Source organism: Bos grunniens, chromosome 26 (assembly GCF_055505025.1).
Source record: "Bos grunniens cultivar Pamir isolate PY7600 chromosome 26, Bosgru_T2T1.0, whole genome shotgun sequence".
Lineage (NCBI taxonomy): Eukaryota > Metazoa > Chordata > Mammalia > Artiodactyla > Bovidae > Bos > Bos grunniens.
The window spans coordinates 37,914,720-37,927,018 of NC_141190.1; positions in this window are offsets into that span (position 1 = coordinate 37,914,720).

The window sequence follows — 12,299 nt, forward strand, 5'->3', positions numbered from 1 at the left end:
ACCCCCACCCCCTTTTCTGTGTGCTCCCCAGACTCAGAGTGGGCCAGCCTTGGCAGCCTTCTGCATCCACCACGTCTTCCCAAACATTCTCCGCTTTCTCGCCCTGAGGATCCATTCTCCCAGAGCTTCTCAAACAGAGGCTCCCTCCTCTTCCACAACCTTCCGATCAGTGGGTCCCAAACAGGTAGGTGGGCAAATTAGGTGGTGATGGTGGGATACATTCTCTTCCGATGGCTTCTATTTTCTCAGCAGGTGAAAGTCAAGAGGGGAATGTATTGGTGGTTTGAGGGGAGGAAAAGGTAAGGAGAAGTGTGGATCTTTCCCCCGCAAACACACACACACAAGTTTTGCCCTATCTCAGGAAATCTTCAGAAACCTGATGTTCAAGGGGGTCTGAGAATCAAGATTAAGAATCCCTACCTAGAGGAAAAAGACCAGCCAGATCTTGTTCACAGAGCAAAGTTAGAGCAAAAATAAGTTTAAAAACAAGCATAAACAGAGATGTAGGTATCATATTATTGAACTCAAATCAGTAAAAATGAATGCTTAACTCCTTTAGGAAAGATGAAGACCTTAATTGGGTTAAAAAAACAAAATCCATCTCTCTTCCTACTATCCTCCCTACCCTGAAACAAAAACAAAATACCCTACAGTTTGTTTAAAAATAAGCAAAGGAGCAAAACTAGCAAGCAAATATAAAATAAAATAAAATAAGCCAAGGGTAGAAGTTTTAGCCTCAAAGTCCAATTCAAGCAACAACAACAAAATTTCAGTTGAGCTGAAAGAGGTCATTCTATGTTGGCAAAAGTCACAGTTCTTAATATATCTTCTGAATTCTATTTTTTCCTCCAAATAATCTTCTGCTCCTAGAGAGACAAGAAAAATAATTTTAAAGTCTTCATATTATGTAGAATACCGTCAAGATTTTTAAAAATCTACAATGTACAATTAAAGTATATCTTTAACTTAAAGTAAAGTTTGTGTACATTTTAAGTATTAAAAATTAAAATATACAGAGCACACCCTATTAGAATACAATACAAAACTGATAGACTGATTTTTGAATTGGATATTTTTAACATCCCATTCTTGGTCCTTGTCTGATGAAGTTCATTAAAAGTCAATAGAGTATGAGAACAATAAACTAAAGCTGAATCAACAGCTATAAAGCTTGCACCTTAAACACAGAATTCAGCACTAAAGTTTGAGTTAAAATGCATGTTTTTTTAAAACATAGAAAAAGTGTTGAAAAATATACAACAAATGTTAATAGTTATCTTTGAGTAATGTGATTACTGAAGGAAGCATTTTCCTTCTATTATTTTTTTGTATTTGTAGAGTATTTTTACAACTTTTAGGTCACTTTTACAATAAAACAAAAATTAAGTGAAAAAAAAACAAACCAGGATATTCCATAATATCACTCTTCTCAATTCAAGAGCTGTCAGTATAAACATTTTTTTCTTTCAGCACCAGGAATCATGCGAAAGTTGTGTGGAAATTTTTGCCAACACACCTGCAGTGGAGGGCTTAAGATGTTTTCCAGTTTATTTTTCTCTTTGTGGCATATCCAGTTGTATTTGGAAAACTGTTCCTTTTCGTCTGATGCAGAAATTATTAAAAGATGCCAATTTCATGGGACTGCTCTCTCTTTCTAGATCCAGGGCAGAGTTTTTCAAAACTGTACATAGCCATCTGAAAGAAGAATGCTGTTTTTGAATCATTGGGCACTTTGCAGGTGGATGCTGGGTTCCAAGCCTAGGGAAAATTCTCGTGGGTGAAGGAGTTCTGCAGGATATCATATGGCATAACCAATAGTGTAAGAAAATTCCAGAGACAGAGGAAAGGGTAAGTACGGGAGAGCACTGAGAATTCTCCTCCTCACACTTGGTTCCTTTGTGGCTAGTCTTTATCAGAAGAAAAGAACAGGTGCAGAGGGAGTGTCCCCTCAGAATATGCTGGTTTTATTCCACATCTTTTCAACCAGCACCATTGAAAGGAACTGGCTGCAGGGTGAATTCAAAAGCAGAAAGAAAATAACATGATAGAATATTTTCTCAAAAGATTTAAGAACAAAGATTCTTGATTCCCACTCCTCCCTAGCAGGAACCATGAGTTACAGGTGGACATTCAGAAAGTAGTTAACTTCTTAATTCAAGTGAATTTTTACCAAGTTGATCACAAAAATGTAGGAATATTAGCTACTTGTCTACAACTGATTTCAGCTTAAAAATACAAGGAAAATTACCTGTTTATTCAAAACCTAGAGTTTTAGTGCCTCTACTACATTGCCCTTTCACAGGCAACTGTATATTCAGATGTGTTCTGGAAAGTGTGGAGAATCTGATGAATGAAACTACCATGCGTAGTTTATATGGTAGCAACAGTAATAGATGGATTAGAGGGGGAGTGTATGTCTCAATCAACCCCTTCCATATTCATGAAACACTTATTTCAGCATCATCATGCAACCTGAATTGTGAAAGAAATTACCTAAGAAAACCATCTGGCTGACTTATGGCAATGAGTCAGGCAAATAGTTAATTCCATGGCTCCTGACCTTCTCAAACACAAGAACATTTTTTTTTTTAACTTCAAAACTTCCTCAACATAACTGTAGTTGTAATTTTAATGCAAGTTCTTTGAAAAGTAATACATCAAGAGTAAAAATCAGAGTTCAACAGTAATTTGAAATTCAGTAAAACACGTCTATAGCTATTCTAAATAGAAATACATTTATCCAATATATAGTAATTGGGGATCTTCAGACAGTGCTTTTAGCTAGTGTGGATTCATAGACCTCTGGAAGTACTGTAGAAATCAGGGGCCTCAGAGAAACTCTGGGCTAAATCCTTGTGGTAGTTATTAGTGCTACTTTCCCAAAATGTCTGATTCTCTTCCTCAGTATAGATACAGGATAGAATTGCACTTTTTGACCTTTGAAGTCTCATGACTTGCCTTGGCCAATCAAATGTGAGGGGAAGTGACGTGTGTAATTTCCTGGCAGAAGCCTTTAAGAGACAGTGGCTTCCCCGCCCCTTTTCCTCTGACGCTGACTGGCAAAACCCAGTATGGCTGAGGGTCCATCAACCAGTCTTTGACCCAGAATGACACACAGGAAAGGCCCCAACCATTCGTACTAAGGGAACTATGGGACATTCGCCAGAAATAAACCTGTTCTAATTTTTTTTTGTAAGTCATTGAGATGTTAGAGCTGTTTGTTACTGCAGCAAAACCTGGCTTACCCCGACTTGCCCGGTTCTTTGAGATGGAGACTTACTTGTTCTTTATAGGCAGATCTTCTAGTCCAGTGTGCCGATCACTTTATTCCAAAGTATGTATTGCCCAGTTAGGCTAAGATCTTCCTTGCAACCTTCTACAAACTCAGAGACAATTCCCAAATATATTTCCAGCTACTGAACTGCCATCTCCTATGGTTGAGGATTTTTTTTTTTTTCTCTCTCTTTACATATCATTTATTTTAGCCAGGCAGGCTTTGGTGAAGTAAATTTTTCTAAGGAACAGGAAGAATATGGAAAAGAAATGATTAACAACAAAAAATAAAACATGCTAGGCCAAATATGGAGGCCAAAGGAAGGACGAGAATACCCCAGCTACTTAGATGGGACTCAGGTAGGCTTGAGGAGAGTAGCTTGATCTGGAATCAAGACTTTACCAAGAAGGAGCTGAGCAACCCCATTCCTTCACATTTATTCAATAGCCCCTGGACCTCCCATCAGAATTACTTTAGGCTGCTTCCTTTCACACATCATACCAGATATGTCCTGGCAGGCCTGGCATTCTCTCCCCATTCACTTAGCTATTGCATCAGCATTTCTGAAGTCCACTTTGACTTAAGACCCGTTGCCCGCAGAGTACAGACTTTAATACTATTTGCAATCAACTGTGGAGGAGCATATTTCTTGCTGTGAAGAAACTGACAACCCAGCACAGCACATTAGACTCTCCTGGGCAACTTTGACAAATACTGATGCCCAGATAGCATCTGAAATCAATTAGACCAGAGTCTCTGAGATGAGAGTCTCTGAAAAAAATGAATGAAGATACCTTTTTGTTTTATCATCTGTGGTCTTGGAAAATAACTGATTCTCTTCCTATAAAAGTTTTATAAGTATAGGTAATGTTGAAGAAAGAATTATACCCCAGCTTTCTAATGAATAATCCCAAATCCATGATCAAATTCCCAGATAAGACTTCTCTCTTTTATATTATTTGGTCCTTTGTGGGCTGTGTGCTTCGTCACTCAGTCATGTCTGACTCTTGGGACCCCATAGACTGTAACCGGCCAGGCTCCTCTGTCCATGGGATTCTCTAGGCAAGAATACTGGAGTGGGTTGCCATTTCCTTCTCCAGGGGATCTTCCCGACCCGGGAATCTAACCCAGGTCTCCTGCATTGCAGGCGGCCTCTTTACCAACTAAGCTACAAGGGAAGGAATCTATTGCTATGTAACAAATTGCTACCAATATAGGGGCTTAAAACAACATAAAATTTATTATTTCACAATTTCTATGGCTCAACCATCTGGGTCTTGTGCTCAGGATCTCAAAAAAAAATGTGATCAAAATGTTGACTGAGCTGTTTTCCTTGGTGGACCTCATAGACCTCCTCGAGGCTCATGTGCTATTGGCAGAATTAGGTTCCTTGCTACTGTAAGACTGATGTCCTCATTTCTTGTTGGCTCTCATCCCAGGGCTGCTCTCAGTTCCTACAGGCCACATCAGCGTCTTGCCATACGGCCTTCTCACAGAACCTTCCACAATATGGCGGCTGACTTCTTCATGGCCAGGAGGAGAATCTCTTCTGAGCCTTTCACCTGACAAAGTCAGGCCCACCCAGGACAATCTTGCTTGTCATTAACTTAAAATCAGTCTGTTTTTGAACTTCCATTACATCTGGTAAGTCCTTTCACCTTTGCCATATTCTGTGGACCAGGAGCAAATGATACATCCAACCAAATTCAATGTGAAGGGATTATAGCAGGGCTGGCTCACTAGGTATCATTTTAGCATGTGTATCAGTTCAGTTGCTCAGTCATGTCCAAACTCTTTTTGACCCCATGGACTGCAGCACGGTGGGCTTCCCTGTCTATTATCAACCCCCAAAGCTTGCTCAAACTCATGTCCATCAGGCCAGTGATGCCATCCAACCATATCATGCTCTCTCATCCCCTTCTCTTCCTGCTTTCAGTCTTTCCCAGCATTGGGGTCTTTTCCAACGAGTCAGTTCTTTGCATCAGATGGCCAAAGTATTGGAGCTTCAGCTTCAGCATCAGTTCTTCCAATGAATATTCAGGACTGATTTCCTTTAGGAGGGACTGGTTGGATCTCCTTGCAGTCCAAGGGACCCTCAAGAGTCTTCTCCAACATCACAGTTCAAAAGCATCAATTCTTCGGTGCTCAGCTTTCTTTATAGTCCAACTCTCACATCCATACATGACTATTGGAAAAACCATAGCTTTGACTAGACAGACCTTTGTTGGCAAAGTAATGTCTCTGCTTTTTAATATGCTGTCTAGGTTGGTCATAACTTTTCTTCCAAGGAGTAATTGTCTTTTAATTTCATGGCTGCAGTCACCATCTGCAGTGATTTTGGAGCCCAAGAAAATAAAGTCTGTCACTGTTTCCATTGTTTTCCCATCTATTTGCCATGAAGTGATGGGACCAGATGCTGTGATCTTCATTTTTTGAATGTTGAGTTTTAGGCCAGCGTTTTCACTCTTCTCTTTTACTTTCATCAAGAGGCTTTTTAGTTCCTCTTCACTTTCTGCCATAAGGATGGTGTCATCTGCATATCTGAGGTTATTGATTTTTCTCCTGGCAATCTTGATTCCATGATTAGCATGTTATGCCACACTGTTTCTAAACTTATTATACTATTTGTGTATTTTCTTAGTATTATGATGACTCACGATAGACAGTATCATCATCAGCAAAATCATCATCACTATCAACATCTTCGTCCTCACCCAAATCTTTCTCTGAACAATAGAGAAAATACTATAAAGAGAGATTAGCCCTCTTTCCCTGCCCCTGGTCTAGTTCCTAGCCCCTGCCCATTGTGGTAAGTTTATGGTCAACAGCTGTACATTTCTGGCTCATTTTCAGCCTGTTCCCAATTATGACCACCACCTCCCCCCAGTCTTCTGAAAGTTCATATTTGAGATCCATGTGCGAGAATCAAAATTGTTTCCTCCAACTAAAAAGAACTTGCTTGCTTGATGATACTGTAACACATGCCCACATCCAGTCAATGTTAGAAATCAGTCTAAGTTACATAATGCAGATCCTAAAATGATATTATCTCCTAAAATAATAGAAAGGAGATGGTGACTGCTAGGCAAATAAGATAATGGTATTATAATAAAAGTGATTTGTAATATATAATATTAAATTAACAATATAGCAATTAGTGTAGGAATGGTATTATAATAAAAGTGATTTGTAATATATAATATTAAATTAACAATATAGCAATTAGTGTAGGAAGGTAGTAATTAATAGAGTAATGTAGTGAAGAATTAGTAATATAGTAATATGCAAATAATAGTAATTGGGATGTGGGAAGGCCATGGATGCAGATTGGGAAAGATCTCAATGGTCAAATTTTAGAAACTAAATAATAACACGGATATTTTTCCTGGTTTCTTTTCAGTCCAAGTTTTCTGTTTTCCCACAAAATGCAAAGCAAAGGGGGGAAATATGAGGTACTGATTATTTCATACTTTAGTCGCAATCATGAAATAGGTCGCAACCAATTCTCTGTCCAATAAATGAGCAGGCAGAGTGAAAAACTAGAGCAGTGTGATAGAGATATTAGACAGAATGCTAACAAAATTAACACCCAGGGGAATTTTTTTATAAGTTTCTACTTTTCTGAGATTCAACATTGATATGTTTTTCTCATTTAGGTTCACTAAGTTATGTTTATTATTAATTCAAATTCGCAATATTGAAGGGGAGATATTTCCCATATGGTCCCATATGGTTGACATGCTGCTCTGGAGGTTCATAAATTTGGAGGAGTTTTGATTAACACTGACAGAAAACCCTTTGAAAACATATGGCTGTATATACATCATGTCATTTCTAATAAGATGACACATCCTTCTTCACTTTTCCCTAATAAGATGAGTTCAGTTGTATTTAAGAAACATGATAATACTTCGTTGATTTTTCTTTATGGGGGAGAAAAATTGAGTAAAAATAAACTATTTTGTTGTTGCAGCAGACGCTGAAAGCCTAGCACATCGTCTGTGGGAATGGAAAAAAAAAAATAGAGTGCTATCCCTAAGTACTTTTTATAGATGCAATTAACATGTTGTAAACTTGGAGTGATTTTTGACACTCCCCCCACCCCAATTTCCTTCTTGGTGACTCTGGTCCATATTCCACCTCACTGAATGGGGATTCATCTTCTTCTCATCAGGTTTTAGATCTGCTCTCAGCTGTCCTCGTTGATCACAGCTTTCATACCGTTTTGGCTGCAAAACCATTCTCATCCTTGTTAACGTACATTTTCAAATGAACAGTTGTCTTTATTTCTTAAGTTAATTTGTTTCTGCTTCTTCTGAAACCCGTTGCAAGAAATTCATTTTTGAGACTTTGGACATTAGCTGTTGGCAGTATATTTTGAAATATAACAAATATGGAAAGTAAATTGGCAACTTGGATCAGAAATCTTAAAAAATAGGTCTATGCCTTTTGATTCAGTAACTCCTCTTTAGAAATCCACCACAAGGGAGTAATTTAATATGCAAAGAAAAATTTATTATCAAGGATGTTTATAGTAGTGTTATTTATTATAGCAAAAAATTCAGGAAAATTTAGCCAAAAAAAAGAATGATGGTTAAATAAATGTTGATAATTCTCCAGAAAACATTGACAAGCTGCAGGATAATAGTGGAGAATTAAAGTTAAAATGCTAGAGTGTATCCAACCCAGCGCCTAGAGAAATGTACACAATTAGTTTCTGTGAAAGGATAAAAGTTCATCAGTAGTTTCTAAACAGAGAAAAGCCTATAAATTCATGTTATAAGGGAGAAGGCAATGGCACCCCACTCCAGTACTGTTGCCCGGAGAATCCCATGGATGGAGGAGCCTGGTAGGCTGCAGTCCATGGGGTTGCTAAGAGTCAGACACGACTGAGCAACTTCACTTTCACTTTCATGCATTGGAGAAGGAAATGGCAACCCACTCCAGTGTTTTTGCCTGGAGAATCCCATGGATGGAGAAGCCTGGTAGACTGCAGTCCATGGGGTCCCACAGAGTCGGACACGACTAAAGTGACTTAGCAGCAAACTAATAAGTGTGGCAGCCTAAGAAGGAAACAAATGATTTTGCTGTGCCAGGACTGACCCGCCCCCAACCCAACCCTGAAGAAAGAGAAAAGAGTTAGTGAAATGCTGAGATATTTCATTAATACCTTTCAGTTTGGGGAGAAAACTGAGGAACTGAGTGGGTGACTTGGAGAAGACCCTAGTAAATCTTATTTCATCTTAAATTCCCCACATTTCACATGGATGTCAGCAAAGGGAGGTGCATAGTGCCAAGGCCTGTCATTTCCACTGAGTCAGTTTGGGAAGCAAACTAGTGTACAGGGTACTTCACAAGACCTCAGAAGAAAGGGGAAAGTTACGTTCCCTCTAGTGAGCTTCCTGCATCTCCTCATTCCACTCCATACTGTTAGGCTGAGAAAAAATGGAGACCAATAGGAATACCCTCAAACTCAAAGATGGTTTCAAACTCAAAGAATACAGAAGTGCCAGGAAAACTGGAAATATTATAAAGATGTCTGCGACCATACTGTGGCATAAAGAAGGTCTGGGCAACCATGCAAATGTCCTTTAGAAAGAAGAGGGTACAAATTTTCTTTTATAAGATGATTAAAATCTGAGAATCTAATGCAAAACAGTGACTATAATTGATATCACTGTATTATATGATTAAAATGTCCTAGGAGAGTAGAAATTAAATGTTATCACCAGAGAAAAAAGTTACTTATGTGAAGTGATGGATGGGTTAATTCAAGGTGGGAATCTTTTTACACTGAAAGAAAGAGAAAGAAAGGAAGGAAGGAAGAATGAAAGAAAGGGAATGGAAAGAGAAAGAGGAAACAAAACATAGATGAAAAATTCAGGCTGGATGAAAACAATTTAAGAAACAGAAAAAATTATTCCAGGAGATTGTTCCATAGTGTAGAAAAACTTAGAAAATCAATAAGACAAAACAGCAAAATGAATAATAAAATAACAGAGTGAGAAGAAAAGGAATGGTGCAACAATTGAAATACTGAGAACTAAAACAATACCATTACAATACATTTAAATTAGCAAGCAAAAGAATAGATGCAAATAAAAATTAAATGACTGAAATGGAGAAATTCCTGAGATCATCACATTACTCTGCTTACATCAAAGCAGAGTAAAGCAATACAAAAGAAGATGGAAGACGAGGATAATCCAACATAAGGATAATTAATTGGCTTCCCTGGAGTGATACTCCAAAAGAATAGGAAAAGTGCTTTTGAGGCATAATAGTGAAAACCAAAAATCTTTGAAAGGAAGAAGTAGATCTACTCGCTATGTTCCAGAGAAAAATTGATAGGGGAGTCCACGTGGAGATGTGTCTTGGTTCAAATAGTAAACTCAGGAGGAAAGAACTTTTTAGAATATATTTTTTATTGAGGTATAGTTGATTTATAAGATTATATTCATTTCAGGTATATGACATAGTGATTTGATATTTGCATAAATTGCGAAATGATCGCTACAATAAGTCTAGTTACTTTCTGTGACCACAGAAAATTATTATGATATTATTGACTATATTCCTTAAGGAATAAAGAATTCTTCAAACTGTCAGGGAGTAAACACAAGCCACCAGCAAAGGAAACCATGAGGTTGGTCTTGGACATGCTATAAATTTTCCATGTCAGAAGTTAATGTAGAATTTTTACAAGATTCTAAGGAAAACAAAATGATTTTCTAAAACATTAAGACAAGACAACTGACTGTTTGAATATCAAAAGTCACAGGCAGATATTCTCAAACATGAAAAAATAGTGAAATATAGCATCCATAACCCATTTTTAAAAGAATTTCTAACAGAGGGAAATAGCCAACCAAGAGGTGAATGAAATACAGAATTTAAGGAAAAGTTGTAGCTGAAAAGGCTAGTGATGAGTCATGAATCCAACTAAATATGGTCTAAGATCTAACATGAGAATTTAATTGCAGAACAGTGTACACATTATTCATCTGGGAAAAGTCTGCAAAGCTACAAAAGCAATAAAACTGTTGGGAAGAGGGATGGTAAGAAATATAAGAGAAGTAATTTTATCTTTTTAGTAGGTGAATAAATTGTGTAATTAAAAATTTATGACTCCAACCTCTTAATTTTTTCATAATACTTATTTTAAAATTTGGGCTTCCCAGGTGGCACTAGGGGTAAAGAACCTGCCTGCCAACACAGGAGACATGAGATGTGGGTTCAATCCCTGGGTCAGGAAGATCCCCTGGAGAAGGGCATGGCAACCCACTCCAGTATTCTTGCCTGGAGAATCCCATGGACAGAAGAGCCTGGCAGGCTACAGTCCATGAGGCTTGCAAAGAATCAGACACAGCTGAAGCAACATCACACAGCACATTTTAAAATTTAGTGTGGTCATTTAGGAAACAACTCTTACAATAGAGAAACATTAATCTGTGGCTTAAGATTTCTTTATGTTTATTCAGTTTTTTTTCTGTTAAAAAGAAATAAAATTTTTCTCAGTTCAGTTCAGTTGTTCAGTTGTGTCCGACTCTTTGCAACCCCATGGACTACAGCACGCCTGGTCTCCCTGTCCATCGCCAACTCTCGGAGTTTACTCAAACTCATCTCCATTGCTGGAGAAGGAAATGGCAACCCACTCCAGTATTCTTGCCTGGGGAATCCCAGGGACAGAGGAGCCTGGTGGGCTGGAGTCTATGGGGTCGCACAAAGTCAGACACGACTGAAGCAACGCAGCAGCAGCAGCAGCAGCATGTCCATAGAGCCGATGATGCCATCCAACCATCTCATCCTCTGTCGTCCCCTTCTCCTCCTGCCCTCAATCCCTCCCATCATCAGAGTCTTTTCCAATGAGTCAGTTCTTTACCTCAGGTGGCGAAAGTATTGGAGTTTCAGCTTCAACATCAGTCCTTCCAATGAATATTCAGGACTGACCTCTTTTAAGATGGACAAGTTGGATCTCCTTGAAGTCTGAGGGACTCTGAAGAGTCTTCTCCAACACCACAGTTCAAAAGCATCAATTCTTCGGTGCTCAGCTTTCTTTATGGTCCAACTCTCACATCCGTACATGACTACTGGAAAAACCATAGCTTTGACTAGATGGACCTTTGTTGGTAAAGTAATGTCTCTGCTTTTTAATATGCTGTCTAGGTTGGTCATAACTTTTCTTCCAAGGAGCAAGTGTCTTTTAATTTCATGGCTGCAGTCACCATCTGCAGTGATTTTTGGAACTCCAAAAAATAAAATTTTCTGCTGCTGCTAAGTCGCTTCAGTAGTGTCCAACTCTGTGCGACCCCATAGATGGCAGCCCACCAGGCTTCCCCGTCCCTGGGATTCTCCAGGCAAGAACACTGGAGTGGGTTGTCATTTCCTTCTCCAATGCATGAAAGTAAAAAGTGAAAGTGAAGCCGCTCATTCGTGTCTGACTCCTAGCGATCCCATGGACTGCAGCCTACCAGGCTCCTCTGTCCATGGGATAAATTCAAGATGGTACCCTGCATTATAAAACAAAGGACAATAGTGGAAAAACTGGTAAAATCTAAATTTTGGAGTTTAGATAATAGTAATTTACTGGTGTTAATTTCTTAGATGTAACAAACCTACAATGGTAATATAAAATGTTAATAGGAGGAGAGTCTGGGTGAGGGTGTGATATCTTTGCAACTTTTCAGTAAATTTAAAATAGTTACATTATAACCCATTTCTTTAAAAATAATATGCCTCATATCCATATATCCTTTTATCTACATCTTTATGAAAAATGAAATCTAGGAAAATGTTAATAAAAATTTAACGTTGGCTGTTTCTAAGTCATCGGCTTCATGGTAATTTGCTTTTTTGTATAATTTTTGTATTGTTTGAAGTTAACAGATGAATATCATTTTTATTACAAAGGCTATTAATATTTCAGAAATTTTTAAAGAAACAAATAAAATACTGTTGTGCTCTGTGCTCAGTTGCTTAGTCAAGTCCGACTCTTTGCCACTGTGTAGACTGTAGCCTTCCATGC